The sequence below is a fragment of the Protopterus annectens genome, chromosome 7.part1, assembly GCF_019279795.1.
Source record: "Protopterus annectens isolate FY-2018-M chromosome 7.part1, PAN1.0, whole genome shotgun sequence".
Classification (NCBI taxonomy): Eukaryota; Metazoa; Chordata; order Ceratodontiformes; family Protopteridae; genus Protopterus; species Protopterus annectens.
The window spans coordinates 268,882,276-268,899,383 of NC_056740.1; the positions used below are offsets into that span (position 1 = coordinate 268,882,276).

A 17,108-nucleotide genomic window follows, 5' to 3' on the forward strand; every position below is an offset into this window, starting at 1 on the left:
CTTCGGATGCCTCTCTGATCGGGTGGGGGGGGCATTATCAGGGCAGGATGGTCCATGGGACTTGGCAACCCATAGAATACCATCTGCACATAAATGTCCTAGAGATGAGAGCAGTGCTTTTAACGTTGCAAGCCCTCAGCGACTTTCTTCCCTTAGGGACTATTGCAGTTCAGACGGACAACATGTCTGTAGTCTGGTATATCAACAAGCAGGGTGGGACCAGGTCCTACCCACTGTGTCGAGAAGCTCTCAGACTTTGGCAATGGGCAATCTCCTCTCATCGGTTTCTGATAGCAACGCATATCCCCAGGAGATCCAACCTCTTAGCGGACAGACTGAGCAGAGCTATTCTCATGCCACACGAGTGGTCTCTCAAGCAATCGGTAGTGGACGAGATTTTTCAGAAGTGGGGCTTCCCTTCCTGCGACCTTTTTGCTACACCCCAAAACAGCAAATGCCCGGACGTCTTCACCCTCTTTCCTCTACCAGGCTATTCCCCGAGAGACTCTCTAACCCAGGATTGGCCCCGGGGACTTCTGTATGCTTTTCCTCCATTTCCACTGATACCACAAGTTATTCAGAAAGCTACCGTATTGAGAGCCAAGTTGATCCTCATTGCCCCTTACTGGCCTCGACAAATTTGGTTTCCATCCCTGCATCGTCATCTCCTGGCCCAGCCTTGGCATCTGGACCCAGTTCCAGATCTTCTGACCCACCAGTCGGGTCAACCGCACTGGGCCATTCATTCTCTCAACCTCACTGCTTGGTTGCTCCACTTCCTTCCTTTGCCAGGCTTCCTATGATCTCTAACCCCATTAGGAACATCATAGTAGCTTCTCTAAAGTCCTCCACCAGAAAGATTTATGCTAGTAAGTGGAAATGGTTTTCCTTCTGGGCAAAGTCTAAACACATAGATCCATTTACTGCTCCACTGCATTCAGTTTTGGACTTCTTAGCAGAGATTTTTCAATCGGGGTCTTCTTCTACAGTTAAAGTCCAGTTGGCAGCAATCTCTAATTTTCATGTTGGTTTAGCGGATCAAAGCATAATGCCCCACAAGCTTTGCAAAGCCTTTCTGAGAGGTATATTTCTCCTGAAGCCTCCAATCAGAGATCCTCCTCCGCAATGGGATTTGAATTTAATGCTGGCATCCTTGATTCTACCCCCCTTCAAACCAGCTGCTACATGCTCCTTAAAGTTTCTTTCCTGGAAAACAATTTTCTTGGTTGCTGTTACTTCAGCTAGAAGGGTTTCTGAACTTCAGGCCCTCTGTGTCAGTTCCCCTTACTTGATTTTTCACAAAGATAGGGTATCTTTAAGAACTAATCCATCTTTTTTGCCCAAAGTTGCTTCCCAGACGAATCTTAACCAATCTATTGATTTGCCAGTTTTTTTCCCTAATTATTCAGACAAAGCTGAACAAAAACTTCATTGCTTAGATGTCCATCGTCAGCTCAGATATTATTTGGACAGAAGTAAACAATTCAGAAAATCTGATCAACTATTTCTTTCTTATGCAGAGAACAGAAAGGGTCTCCCAGTCTCTAAAGTGACCTTATCCAGATGGCTGTCTTCTATCATTTCTTATGTTTATCATCTCAGAGGCAAGCAACTATCCTCAAAACCAAAAGCACATTCTACCAGGAGCCTGTCCACATCCACAGCCTTTCAGGATAGGCTACCTATTGACACCATTTGTGCAGCAGCCACTTGGGCCACTCCTCACACCTTTGTCTCTCATTACAAATTGGACTTGGCCTCCAGGGACAGGGCTAGGTTTGGTTCCACAGTTCTCAAGAGTCTGTTCCATTGAGCCACCCAGGATAGAGGTGCTAGGGACGCAGTCCCATCCAGCAAGAATGAAGGCGAGTTTGACAACTTAACATTTAGAAGTTATGTACATACCATAATGTTCCATGTTAGTTGTCTTCTCTCACCTTCTTTCTTGTGTCCCTCCCTCCTTCCCTCTGGCCTGGACTGATCTTGAGGTTGTACCTTCCTTTGTTGGAGGTGTTGTCACTCTTTCTAAGAGTTCCCAGTAGGAAGAGTCATTATTGTTAGTGGCTATTGGCCTAGTTTCTCCTACATTTAGTATCTTCTTCCTGGGGAAGAAGTGTTTTTTGGCAGGGTTTTCTTCTAGCTACCAAACGAGATCTGAGGTAGTCACGCCTTGCATCATGGGATATAGGGTTGCCTCGAGCTGGTAAAATGAGTTCTCGAGTTTAGCAAGTGCCAAGTCGGAGCCGAGGATCGGTTCCGAACCCATCCAGCAAGAAAGAAGGCGAGAGAAGACAACTAACATGGAACGTTATGGTATGTACATAACTTCTAATTTTAGACTCCTGGACTACTGCTATGGGTCTAAAAGGAGGCTTTCAAATCTCTTTATGAATTTTTGTATCACAAAGATTCTAAAAATTCTAGGGTTGGGATTCTCCAAAAATTAAAATAAAAGTTCTTCAATCATACCTTGCAATAACCAGTCCTCCAATAACAAATCTATTTTCAAAAACAGAATATTAGTCTCATTCCTAGAAATAACCATGTAGTTACGTTCATCATGTAGAATTTTTAATATAGCTCTAGATTCATAAACTGCATCAAAAAAATCTCCCTGCCTTTATCTGGTTTCATAATTCTATGTGATTTTTCTTGAATCAATTTATTTTAATAAATTAGTTCCATCTATTGTAAAATTGTGTTGCATGCAGCTGCTATTTTTCTTATCTAACTTGCAAAAATAATGAATACAAGCTGTCTCAAAGACAAGTACTACAGGCTGCATAACCAAACTTAAAACTTTGAGTTCGAAGTTATCAAAAGGACTAGATCTACTTTGTTAGTTGGTCATACATTCATAGGTTCATAGATGTGTACTAGGCTAATGGCCTTGGAGCCTTTATAAGCCTAGCCCTTAGAAGTGCACTGGCATTGTGCCGCCCAACGTTAGTTCCCAGTGCCTCTATCAAGTAGATCCACTGGAGTGACCCCGGGGGAGAGCTTTTTATTACCCATCCTCTCATCAAGATTTCTCTTGAAGAGGGCCAGTGAGGTGCTCTGCTTGACATGTATGGGAAGTCTATTCAAGAGAATGGGCAGTCTCTGGGTGAGGAACCTGTCCCTCCAGCATGTTCTGTTGATTGTAGTAATGAGGTTGAGGTGTCTTGAGTGTGTGGTGTGGAGGGATTGGGATTTCATTAGATGTAGCATTTCTAACAGAGCTGGGTCAGACACGGCTTTGTAAGTCAAGCAAAGATCACCTCTAAGTAAGCGATATGAGACAGAGAATAGCTGGAGTCTTTTGAGTCTGTCTGTGTAGGGCATGTGTTAATGCCTAGGATCCTCTTTGTGAGGTACTTCTGTGGTCTTTCCAGCTGTTGCAGGTGTCTACTGAGGTACATGCCAAATGGAGCATTATGCTCAATGATTGGTCTAATGAGGAAAGAGTAGAGAAAGATAATGACCTCTTTCTTCCTGGATGCAAAATCCTTGGTAATGAGATGTGCCACATAGAAGGACTTTCTGACCACAGTGGCAATGTGGTGGTTGAAAGAGAGGTTGCTGTCAACCTGCATCCCCAGATCTCTTATAATGCCTTCAGTGTTCAGTGGGCTCCCATTGATATTTTAATTAGTGGGAACTGAGTTTTTACCAAAGGGGATGATGACATTTTTTTTTGGCATTAAGCTTAAGGCCATGGTTTTGACCATTGGTCTCAGTGAGGCCTTAATGTAGGATACCTGCATCACTAGGGGAGTTAATGGCTCCCACCTTACAGTCGTCTGTAAACTTGGTCAGGCAGAGTCCCTTTGTGTTGGCCTGGACTTCTGTGAAGTAGATGCCGAACAGGAGAGGACCCAGGACCTATCCCTGTGGGACTCCACTTGTGACTGTTCGGCACTCTGACTTGAAGTCTACTACTTTCACACTGTGTGTTCTATCTCTGAGCCAATTTGAAACCCACCTAGTGATATAGGGGTTGATGCCTAGTTTGGTGAGTTTATCAATAATTCCCAAGTGAGGAATGGTATCAAAGGCCTTGGCCAGATCAAGGTAGGCTGTATGCACTGCCTTACTTTCATCCACAGCCCTGGTGACTGAGTCAAAGAAGTCAACCAGGTTGAACAGGCATGATCTCCCTTTCACAAAGCCAAATTGCATGGGGTCTAGAGTTTGGATATTTCCTATATCTTTGTTAATCAGATCCATGATGATGCACTCCATAGCTTTACATATCAGACTCATCAGGCTAATGGGGCAATAACTCACAGGGTCTGTAGTTGCTCCCCCTTTATGGACCGGGATGAATGTAGCAGTATGACATTCAGTAGGGACAAAGCCAACAAACCAGACAAGCCTTTAGGCTTCAAAAAATATGAAAAATGTGGCAAGAAAATTCTTCTAAGTGATTCACACACTATGTGTGTGTATTGTTTAGGGATACTACACCTCCAAGAAGACTGTAGCATATGTCACTGCTTCAACCAAAGGGCCTTGGTTGACTGTAAAAACAAATTAATGTTGAAAGGTTTTCTTCCATTCTCTTAAGCCATTGCTGGTTCAGACTGTGCACCTTCTAGCCAGTCCAAACCTTAAAAAAATATCACCCTTTGATTCCAAAAGATTTCTTGGAGCCATCAATTAAAACATCTAAACTAATGGATCTATCAGGGCCTTTGGATCCGAGTATGTTTAAGTCTGGTTCAGACAGATCCTCGGAGCAGTCTTTCAGCACTGACAAGATCAGATTGGACTGGTAATCATACCTTTCAACCTCTTAGAGCAAGAAATCTGGACAAAGCCACAAATAGTGGGGGGACAAAGGCCCAACAATAGTGATGCTTTCTAAATGTTGCTTTTACAAACATAAATTTGATAGAATAACAGGTTTTGCATTAGCATGAATTTTCTGAGGGATATGAAGTCTGAAACTTAAATGTTTGCCATTATTTTCTGACATCAGTCCCCAATGATTTGCCAGTGATTTGTCAGAAAAAACAGTTTTATGAGAAACAGATGAAAAATATGAGGCAAAAATCAGGACATTCTGTGAAAATCTGAGAGGTATGCTGGTAGTTCAGCATTGGTTGAGGTTATTTTCCCCTCTATATCTAGGCCTAGGTCTCCAACCTTATCTTCTCAGTCGAGCAGAAGCCTCTCAGATGATGACATGGACAGAGTAGTGCAAAGGCTCCTAAGTACTCCAGCTCTGGTCAAGCTTTTGTGAATCCAACCATGTGTCTCTCCCTGATTCCTGTTCCTCATCCGATTTCTGCCCAAGCTTCAGAGTCAATAGATTTGAATGTCCAGATTCGTCCAACATCTGATCAGAGGATTTCTACTTCATATCAGATGTTTGCCCTGAGTTCCTCCACTCTGCCGGATTAGGAGTTCTTGTGGAGCTGTTTCACACCAGTTGGGTCTGGGGATCTGGTATTGACTCCAAGGCTTTTGGATCAGTCCCTGCTCCTTGGGTCTTCAGCTCAGGTGAGTTTGACTCCGGCTTCATCTTTGAACATTGTGTTTCTGGAGCCGAGGGGGTGATGGCTCTGACTACTTCTTTGTCAGATCTGGAGGCCTGCTCAGTTCGGGAGAAGACTGCTTTTGGGGCTCTGAAGAAGGCTATAGTTTATCCAGCCTCTCAGACTGGGTCTTTTTCAGATCTCCAGACCCCCTTTGCTCAGCCGGAGTGCCTTCCTTCTGGGCCATCTCTTCCACAGGGACAGCAAGAACCAGGGCCTCAGGATACCACAGTTTGTACCATCACCTCTTCTGAAATCTCAACAGGGTATCCCATTGAGGAGGTCCCTAGGAAAAGGACTTGCAAGAGGAAGCACTTAGACTACCCTGAGGAGTCCATCACTTCTGATACTGACCTCAGTAAAGGGGAGGGGAACTCCACGGTCACCTCCTGAAGATGTAGCCTTTGGGGACAGCCTTGAATTATTGAAGCAGAGAGGTGGCTGGCAGTCCAGCAGTCCTACTCCATAGGAGTCAGTATACCTGAAGGCCTTTGGTTCTTGACCTCTTCCTCTTGGATGACTCCACCTTCAGACAAACGTATTGAATTAATTTCTAAGAAATCATGGGTGACCCTGGATTCTCTTGAGCCTACCCCTTGGAGACCAAATATACTCATTACATCCCCTATAGTCAAAGCTTTTTGGACCAAGGGAGTTGTGGTGGACGCCATAGTTGTGGTGACAGCAACCAAAAAGGAACTCTCAGAGACTAGTTCCACTATCCATCCTCCTAATAGAGATTCTAGGATGATGGATAGATTTGGGAAGTGTGCCTTTTCATCAGCAACCTTTGCTTTTTTGCTCCCTGAATTACCTGTCTCACTTTACTAGGTTGCAGAGGGATCTGATCAAAGTGTTTTCAGATTCCCTCAAAGGAGCAGTAGCTGAGGGGTCATGAGGCAGAGTTTCTTCTCAGCTGACCACCCTAGATTCTATTGCTAATGCTTCCATGCATCTCATTTCTTATGGAGTCGATGGAACTTGCAGGGTAGTGGGTTCAAGTATCTCTATGAGGAGGCAGGCCTGGATGCACCTTTGTAACTTTGTGGAGCATTTTAAGTGTTACTTTGTGAATGCCCCTTTTGATGGCTCATATCCTTCTGGACCTAAAGTGAAAGAGACACTGACCAAGTGTGAACAGGAAAGTAAGCCCTTATCTGCCATGAGCATACTTTTTTCCACACCTCAAAGACCCTACTTTATGGGTCATAGGGGCAGTGGTAAGATGCAGTTCAGAAACTCTAAGGCTTCTTTACAGGACACACATGGTGAGGGTTCCCCAAGAGACTGAGGGGGAACAGTAATGGAAGGTGCTGCCCTTGTGGCAGAAGGGGTCCACAAAAATCTGGCCTCCAGAGAATTATTCTTTGGAAAACCCTTCCAGTAATCCTGAAGGGAGGCCCAATTGCTTTGCTTTGGAGGCAATCAGGTGATGACTGTCTCTGCACCTACATGCCTGGCTAAGAATAAGAAATGAAAAATGGGTTAAGAACATCATATCCAGGGGGCTATCTTATCCCTTTTTCTCAACCCCTTCTCATAATCAAAGGGATCCTGGAAGTCCCACCCAGTCAATGGGAACAAGCAGCCTTCAAATTCAAAAGCTGCTTGACAAAAAGGTCATTCAAGAAGTCCCACCAGACTAAATAGAATCTGAAACTTTCTCAAGGTTCTTTTCAGTTCCAAAGAAAACAGGGGACTGGAGACATATTCTGAATATCAGCAAACTCATCAAGTAAGTAAAAAAGACAAAGTTTTGGATGGTCACAGTTCAGTCCATTCTTCCTTTTCTGGAAAACGGCAATTAGATGTGCTCTATAGACCTTCAGGAAGTGTACTATCACATAAAAATAGGCAGATAGTTCAGAAGACACTTGCGCTTCTGGTTGGGAGCCAGTCACTATCAGATGTTCTTCGTGTTTCACTCTTGCAGTCTTTACATTAGGGTTATCTGCCTGCAGATAGCTCTTAGCTGGCCTGAATATCAAAGTCTTGGATCCCTATGTTGGATGCTGTCTCTTCTTCCATGACGTCAGGTCGTCAAGGGTATAAATCATGCAGCCGACACCATTACATCAGTCTTTCTTGCTGAGCGGTGCCCGAAGCAGAAGTAGTTCATAAGTGCCGGTTGGCCGACTCCTGAAATTTTCGTTTTTGAGTTTCAGAACCAAAGTCTTCAAATAAGCTAAGTACCCCGTTGGGGATCCTTTTTCCTGCTCTAAACCAATGTCAGTAAAAGTTAATAGTTGTATTACCTGTGGAAATTAAATACCTCATAAAGATTTTCATTCGTACTGCATTCCTTGCTTAGGCCCAGACCACAATGTCCCTTGCTGTCGGTTTTTTGTGCCTTATTCAACCCACGAACAATTCATTGTAGGTTTATTTTTGCATCAAATTATTTCAGAACTTGGTTTAACTAACCAAAATAACTTCGGTAAGCCATCTGACTACCGACATTCTGAAAAAACATAAAGATAAAGACAGAGACAGGCTGCATAGGTCCAAAGCTGCCGCCGACGCTTCTATTAAGCTAGTCACCAGTTCTCTGGCACTAAGTGAGGTGCTTTTGCAGCCCCTGAAAACTGCTACTTCAGATTTGCTGGCTTCTACTGAGACCCATTCGGAGTCCGGTATGCCGCAAGATGCTTCTTCGAACATGGAACCTGCAGATGTTTCTACCTTGGATGGGTCCGGAGCCACTGTGCAGGCACCAGTTTCTGAGGGTGTATTCAGGCCTACTGACCTGCATTTCAAACCGACACCATATTCTTCTTCAAGGCCTAAAACACGACCAACACCTAGAAAACCAACGTCCTAACCACATAGTTAGGCCCATATGCCTAAAAAGCAAATGATTAGAATGGTTGAAGACCTTATTACTTTAATTAGGGGAAGCCAGCCTTCACCCTCTAAGAGACCTAGAACTGATTTTCCTTCAGATTCTTCTGATCAGGAATCTGAAGTTTCTGTTTCTTCTGATTACCAGGATCTGTCCTTATCTACCTATGAGAATTTTGATGCAGAGGACTCCATTCCCTCTACTTCCCCTCCAGAGGATTTTTCTTTTGGTGAAACCTTGCACACTCTTAAGGAGCATTTCCACTGGGAAAGCCAGGATTACTCTGACTCCAAAAAGAGGCTTAGGGAATTCTTATTCCTCCCTCAACACAGGCCCTTAACTATCCCTCCTGTTCTGGACATTGTAGATGATGCCTTCTTGGAATCTAGCCTGGGCCCAGACACTTTACTTCCAGCTCCCAGGAAACCAGACAGGTATTACAGAGTAACTGATTCTCACAAGTTCCTCTTCAAGAATCCTACTGCGGACCATTTCCCAAGGACCTAAAGGCATTAAGGCTACTACTGCCAAAAATCCTACCCCCTCTGATAGAGATTCCAGAGCCCTGGACAGATGGGGTAAGAAGGTATACACCTCTGCTACTTTGGCCATTAGGGCCTTAAACTGCCAGTTTTACATGTTAAAGTATCAGCAACATATTATAGGACTACTTAAACAGAAAATGATGTTGATTCCTGACTGTGCTGAAAATAAAGAATTACAGGATTTAATGCATTCTGCTGAAAAAGTTGGTAAACATACTTTGCAATGTGGTTTCGACTCTCTGGAAGCATCTTGCAGGGTTGCTGTCACTGGGCCTGTTCTTAGAAAGCATGCTTGGCTTAAGGATCAAAATTTGCCAGATCATGTTAAAGCTAAATTACTGGATGCTCCCTTAAACCAAGACCACCTGTTTGGCAACAAAGCAGAAGAATTTCTTAAAAAGATGGAGGAAAAAGCTAAATTTATGCAAACTGTTACATATCTCCTGCAAGTACAGTTTCCCAGATTTAGTAGGCATTGGCCTTCTAAGAATTGGTCCTTTCCTGTCTCTTCCAGGCCTTCTCAGTCCAAACCCAGGAAAAGGAGACCACCTAGGTTACAGTCTCAAGGTACTCACAGGCATAAGCAGTGGGGGGCTCCCACATCCAAAGCTGGAAGTAGTAAGACACCCCCCCATGGAAAAATGTCACAATGACTTACCTTAAGCCATCCAAGCCCTGTTCAGCTGCCTGCTCCTTTAGGAGGAAAGATCGCCCTGCATGCAAAAAACTGGGAACTCATTACCCAGGACAAATGGGTTTTAAATATAGTTTTCCAAGGGTACAGATTTCACTTTCACACCTTACCAACCCCAAACGACTGGCCAGACCTACCTCCAGATCAGTGGGCAGAGGCCCAACAGCAGGTTCTCTCTCTTCTAAGTATCAGGGCTATTCAACCTACCCCAGCAGAAGAAAGGGGACAAGGTTTTTACTCAAAACTTTTCCTGGTACCCAGAAAAGACAGCTCCTGGCATCATATCCTGGACCTCTCTATTCTAAACACCTTTTTGGTAATCCCAAAATTCAAAATGTTAACTCTTCAGAAGTTGCTTCCTATGCTAGGCAAAGATTCCTGGTTGGCAACCTTAGACTTAAAGGAGGCTTACCAGCACATTCCAATAAGTGAATCTTGCAGGAAATACCTACGCTTCAGAGCAGACTCCAGGCACTATCAGTTCTCTGCACTTCCCTTTGGCTTATCTACTGCACCCAGGGTATGCACAAAGTGCCTAGCTCCAGTCATTGCATTTTGTAGGCAAATAAATATTCAAATATACCCATTCCTGGATGATTGTCTAATTCAGGCAGAAAGCCAGGACATGCTACTAAAACATCTGGCATTTGTAAAGAAACTTCTAACCTCACTGGGGTACACCATAAATGAAAAAAAATCTCATCTAGTACCCTGTCAGCAAATTGTATTCCTGGGAGCAAGCTTGAACACAACTTCCCAGATGGCTTACCTCACGCCTGAGAAACAAGTGTATTTGACGGCTTATGTCAGACTACTTGCCACAAAGACCCAGCTATCTGCAAGGAAAATCCTGCAAGCTCTGGGGTTCGTGGCCTCTTGCATTCTACTAATTCCATATGCAAGACTGCATGTGAGGAAACTACAATGGTATCTAAAAAGCCTATGGTGTCAACATTCTCAGGACCTGGAATCAATGATTCCCATCATTCCTTGTATAAAGACTGAGTTCCTTTGGTGGGCAGAGGCCTGCCACCACAACAAGCGGCTCCCATTCACTCTACCCCCTGCCACCCAAACCCTAACAACAGACACATCAGACTATGCATGGGGGGCTCACTTGGCAGGGCAGTGCATTCAGGGCAGATGGAACCTGAGTCAGATGCACCTGCATATCAATCAAAAAGAAATGTTAGCTGTGCAGAATTCCCTGACAGCCTTCAAGGACCACATTCTTCCAGGACAATTATTGGTAAAGACAGACAACACCACTGTTATGTGGTACATAAACAAGCAGGGGAAACCCATTCATACCCTCTCTGCAGACTAGCCATGGCTCTGTAGAACACAGCCTTGAGCTACCAAGTGAACCTACAAGCTCAATTACTGCCAAGCAAGCTAAATTCACTGGCAGATGACCTAAGCATAAATCTCCTGGACCTACACAAGTGGAAACTGGAACCAAAGATATTCAACCTTTTGAGAAACAAATGGGAGAACCCAGAGATAGACCTGTTTGCCTCCCCTCAGAACTACCAATTGGACAAATTTTGCACAAGGACTCCCCACAGTCAAGCTTGGAAAGTGGATGCCCTGTCCTTCACATGGGAAAGCCTCTCAGTTTATGCCTTTCCCCCTCTGCATCTCCTCTTGAAAGTACTGCTAAAGATCATACAGGACAAACCAAGGACAATACTGATTGCACCAGACTGGCCATGCCAGCACTGGTACCCCCTCTTGCGCAGTATGTCACTGCTGGAACCATGCCACCTGCCTCAGATCCCTTCCCTGCTGCCCCAGCAGGAGGGCCACATTCTGCACCCTCAGCTTCACACCCTGAACCTTGCAGCCTGGCTAATTCCTTGAGCTCTCCAATAGCATTCCTCAGTAAGCAGGTGCTGGATGTTATTCTGGAGGCAAGGAGGCCTAGTACTAGAAAATCCTATGCTGAAAAGTGGAAAAGATACTGTTCCTGGAGCCAGACCCAGGGGATGGGCACAACACTGCCCAGCTTACAGCATATTCTTCAGTACTTAACAGAGATGCTCCACAAGAGCCTTTCCTTTTTGTCAATTAACATTCATGCCTCTGCCATTTCAGCACATTATAATACTGAGCCATCCCTCTTCTCTCACACCCTGTTAAAGCAATTCCTCAGAGGAGCCAAACATTTAAGATCACACAGGAGAGCCCCTACTCCAGCCTGGGACCTCAACTTTGTATTGGAAAAGCTCACTCTACCTCCTTTTGAGCCAGCTGCAACTGCAGAAATGAAATTCCTTTCTTGGAAAACCACCTTCCTTCTAGCCATCACTTCAGCAAGAAGAGTGTCTGAATTACAGGCCCTCGTGGCAGTGGAGCCCTTCATCATTTTCCATGCAGACAGGGTGCCCCTCAGAACCAACCCTTCCTTTATGCCCAAGGTGGTGTCTAGGGTGGCCCTTAACCAGTCCATTCATTTGTCTACTTTTTTCCAAAATCCACAAAACAAAGGGGAATGAATACTGCACTCTTTGGATGTGCACAGACAACTTAGATTTTATTTGGACAGGGCTAAGCCTCTCAGGTAATCTGAACAGCTGCTAGTTGGCTTTGCTGTAGGGGCAGAGGGGAAGGCCACTTCAGTTTCTAAGTGGATAGCCCATTTCATTCATTTCTGCTATAAGCACCATGGAATACCTACCCCACAGGGGATAAGATCACATTCCACCAGGGCTGCATCTACCTCTACAGCCTTTTTCAGAGGTGACCCTACCAGGGACATCCTAGAAGCTGCTATCTGGAGCTCTGTACATACCTTCACCAAGCATTACCACATGCCTTTGTTTTCTAAATCCAGAACTGGTTTAGTCACTGCAGTCTTGCAGGGCTTACTAGCTGGTCCTAATGCTCTCTAACTTCCTCCTCCCTTCTTTAGCTTTGGGAGTCTACCCAAATGTAATGACTGCAACAGTGAAACACAAAGAACTTAGTGCAGTTGCATACACTTACCATAAATGTAGATGTTTGAGTGTATTCACTGTTACAGTCCTGGTTACCCTCCCTCCAGCCCTCTGACTTCTCTTGGCTATACCTTTCCTCTTGTTTAAGTGTATTTTGGCTTTCTGGTGTATTTGCTTTTTATTGGAGGTGTAACCTAATATATATATTTGCTTCCCATTATGGGGGCAGCTGAAATCTGGGGCAAGAAAAACTGATGTAATGGCATCAGCTGCATGTTTTATACCCCTGACGACCTGACGCCATGGAAGAAGAGACAGCATCAGATGCAGGGATCCAAGACTTTGATATTCAGGCTGGCTGAGGGCTACCTGCAGGCAGATAACCCAAATGTAATGACTGCAACAGTGAATACACTCGAAAATCTACATTTATGGTAAGTGTACACAACTGTACTTTTTGAGCTCTGCTCTTTGGACTCACTACAGCTGCCAAGAAGTTTACCAAATGCATGGCAGTAGTAACAGTTCACTTGCAACAAGGATTCCTGATGTTTCCATGTCTAGACAACTGGCTCATTAATGACCAGACAAGGCTGCTTATTTGAGCAAGAGGCTGCATTCTAGAGATTTGTGCACTCTTAGGTATCATGGTAAATCTTGAAAAGTCTTCTCTGGAACCCACACAAAGCCTCTAGTTCATAGGTGCAATCCTGGATAAATATCGGATGATAGCCATGTTGCCTTTCTCAAGAGTGATGACAATCAGGTCTCAGGTCATAGCAGTACTTTGCAGAAACTTGATACTGGCTTGCCTAGTCTTACAGACTCTTGGTTTGATAGCTGCAGCAATCATCCTAGTTCCATTAGGATGTTACCATATGAGAATTCTTCAATGGCTCTTATCAGTACAATGGTCTTTCCTAGAGATTCCCATGTCCTTCAAGATTTGTCATACCAGCCTTTGCAAGCAGGATCTTCTCTGTTGACTTCAGTCAGATCAAGTTACTGAAGGTCAGCCATTTGTTCCTCCTCAGCCCACAGCCATGGTGACCACAGATGCTTCCCAGATAGGGTGGGGGGAGGGGGCATTATCTGGGGAAGACAGTCCAAGGCACCTGGTCCCTAATCAAGGCCGGTCTGCATATAAATGTCTTAGAGATGAAAGAGTTGCTTCTGGCATTGCAAGCATTTTAGGACTCTCTCCCTCAGGGGATTATTGCAGTTCAGTAGGACAAAATGTCTGTAGTCTGGCACATCAACAAACAAGGGTGAACCAGATCTTACCCTCTATGTCAAGAAGGCCTCATGGTTTGGCAATGGGTAATTTTGTCCAACCATTTTTTAATAGCAATGCACATCCCGGGAAAGTTCAACGTGACAGTGGATAAACTGAGCAGGACTATTTTAATGCCTCATGAATGGTCCCTCAATTAAAGAGTTGCGGAGATGATTTTCCATCACTGGGGTCAGCCTTGCTGCAACCTTTTTGAATCTCCGCAGAAGAACAAGTGCAGAAGCTATTTCACCCTGATTCCCACTCCAGGGGAGTCCCCGAGGGATACACTCATTCACATTTGGCCACCGGGAATTCTATATGCTTTTCCCCCTACCCCATTGATCCCAGCCTTGTCACAGAAAACTAATCAGTTGAGGAGGACAATAATTCTAATTGAACCCTACTGGGCTTGATAGATTTGGTCCCCATTCCTGTGACCTCTTCTTCTGGACAAACCTTGGATTCTGGACCCAGTTCTAGATGTCCTGTTACACCCAATGGGAATGGTTCATCCAAATTTACACAATCTCAAGCTGACAGCTTAGCTGCTCCAGTTCCAGTCTTAGCCAGATAATTCCTTCTTTCTTCCCCTGTCCAACACATTATTCTTTCATCTCACAACCCTCCACCCATAAAATGTATTGCAGTAAGTGGAAATGTTTTGTTTGTTGGCTTAGGAGTCTTGGCATAGACCCCTTCGCTGCTCCTATTCATATGGTTTTAGATTTCTTGGCACAGCTTTTTAAGGAGGCACAGCTGCAGCTACAATTAAGGTACAACTAGCAGCCATATTGAATCTCCATTTGGGTGAAAATGCATCTTCATTAATTTCTCACAAGCTCTGCAAAGCTTTTTTGAAAGGAACAATACTTTTAAAGTCCCTGTACAAAGACCCTTCACCACCATGGGACTTGAATTTTGTTTTAAAGAATATTATTTCCCCTTGTTCAAGCCAGCAGCAAAATGTGACCTGAAATTCCTTTCTTGGAAGACCCTTTTTCTATTGGCACTCATGGCTGCTAAAAGAGTTTCTGAACTGCAAGCCTTATTAAGTCAACCACCTTACTTGATATTTCATAAGGATAGAGTCTCCCTACATACTAACCCATCCTTTTTTACCCAAAGGGGTTTCAGAAAATACATTGAATCATTCTATTGAAGTACCAGTTTTCTTTCCCAATTTTCAGAATAAAGAGGAGCATTATTTACATTTGCTTGATGTTCACAGACATTTATGCCTCTATCTTCATAGCAGAAAGGATTTTAAAAAAATCGATCAGCTGTTTGTAGCCTTTTCGGATACTAGAAAATGTCTCCCTGTGTCCAAGGTGACTTTAGCCAAATGGCTCACTCAATGCATTTCTTATGTTTGCCATTCACAGAATAAGCAATTATCCAGGCTTGCTAAAGCTCATTCTGCTAGAGCCATGGCTACTTTTTCTGCCTTCTAATCCAGGGTTTCATTGGACAATATTTGTAAGGCAGCCACATGGACCAATCACCGTACCTTTATTACTCATTACAAATTGGATTTGGTTTCCAGGAGTAGACCTTCATTTGGGTCTATGGTTCTAAGTAATTTTCTCCCTTGAGAGCCAACCAAGGTACAGGATGCTAGGGACTCTGTCCCTTCAGTGAGGATAAGGTGAAAATTGACAACATCACATAAAGAAGTGATGTACTCACCATAACGTTCCATGTGTGCTGTCCATGTTCACCTTTTCCTCACAACCCATCCGCCAACCCCCTACCCATGCTTCTGATGGATTGTGATGTCCTGAGTTATACATTCTTTTTCATTCAATATAACCTTGCAATGGCTTCAACTCCTTTCTGAGGGATATGTATATGTATGTATGTATATATATATATATATATATATCTTTTCCTTGCTTTGGGGGGTCTTGCTTTCCTTTTCCATATTGTGTATATATGTATAATTAGCAAACAAGTTCTGAGGTAATGTATACGGTGCATTCTGGGTAAAGGGGAGGTGCCCAAGAGCAAAGTTTGTGACCACGAATTTTGGTAATGGCTAAGATGTCCTTCAAGGATGCATCTGCAGTCCTTACAAATGGGTTGTCCTGTCGTCAGGCAGCCCCTCGGTCGGCCGGATTCCAAAGTCTGGGTCTGGCCTCGGCTGGTGTCGCACTTCACCCGACGTCATAGCTGCAGTTATTCGGGTATAAAGGCATCAGCCGATGCCATTTTCCTCGGTCTTTCTTGCCGCGTGGCGCCCAAAGCAGAAGCTGTTCGCAAGTGCCGGTCGGTCAGAACCAGAGATTACTACTATCGAATACTTCTACTACTACCGAAGACTTCTAAAAAGCTAAGTACCCTGTTGGGGACTCTTTCTTGCCTCAGCCGATGTCAGAAAAAGTGAATAACTGTTTAACTTGTGGGAAACAAATACCTCATAAAGATTTCCACTCTTACTGCTTACCTTGTTTAGGCCCAGCCCACGACGTAGCAGCTTGTCTAGCCTGTGCTTCTTTTAACCGGCGGACGCTTAGACGTCGGTCGGAATTTGCTGAGGAGTTTTTCGGCTCCGATTTTGCTTACATTATGCCGTCGGATCCTCTGACTATGCAAATATCTAAAAAGCGCAAGGAAAAGGACCGACACTGGCGGTCCGCGGTTTCGGCCGAAACCGCGGTTAAGCCGACCACAAGTGTCTCGGTTTCGGCTGAAACCGAGCAAGCGGTTCTTCCTTCAGCCGAAAACTTACCTCCTACCGAGGCCTCTTCCAACCTGGTGGAATCGGCTTCTGAAATCCCACCTGCTCTTGCAGTTTCTCAGGAATTATCTGACACTATTCCCTTGGATATTTCAACCCCTGCACGTGGGGCTGCTAGGCCACCTGCAACCATGTCCATTAAGGCCTTTGCCAGGGCTAAAGCAGCTAAAACTACTTAATCTGTGCCTGTTAAGACCCCCTCTCACAGGCCCAGCTCTAGTTCACAAATGCTTAGTCTAGCAGAGGATCTCATTTCTTTAATCCGGGGATCCCAACCTCAACCAGACAGGGCCTCTCACCCACCTCCAGAGAAGAGGCCTAGAGCACAGCCCCCTGAGCCAGTTTCTACAGATTATTCCTCTGATGACTCAGACAATACAAACCCTCCAGAGGCTCCTTTCTCCCCTTATGAAGACTCTGATGCTGAAGAGTCCATTCCTTCTGCCTCTCCGCCTGAGGAATTTTCCTTTGGGGAAACCTTGCATGCTATGAGGGAACAATTTCAGTGGCAGGGTCAGAATTTTTCAGATTCCAGAAAGAGGCTTAGAACTTT

General features: G+C 44.5%; 1 protein-coding gene across 1 annotated transcript in view; it reads left to right on the forward strand.

The window, feature by feature from the left end:
* LOC122807573 (proprotein convertase subtilisin/kexin type 5-like) overlaps window positions 1-17,108 on the forward strand; it is a 572,244-nt gene that overhangs the window by 403,495 nt on the left and 151,641 nt on the right. The gene's annotated exons all lie outside the window — the stretch shown is intronic.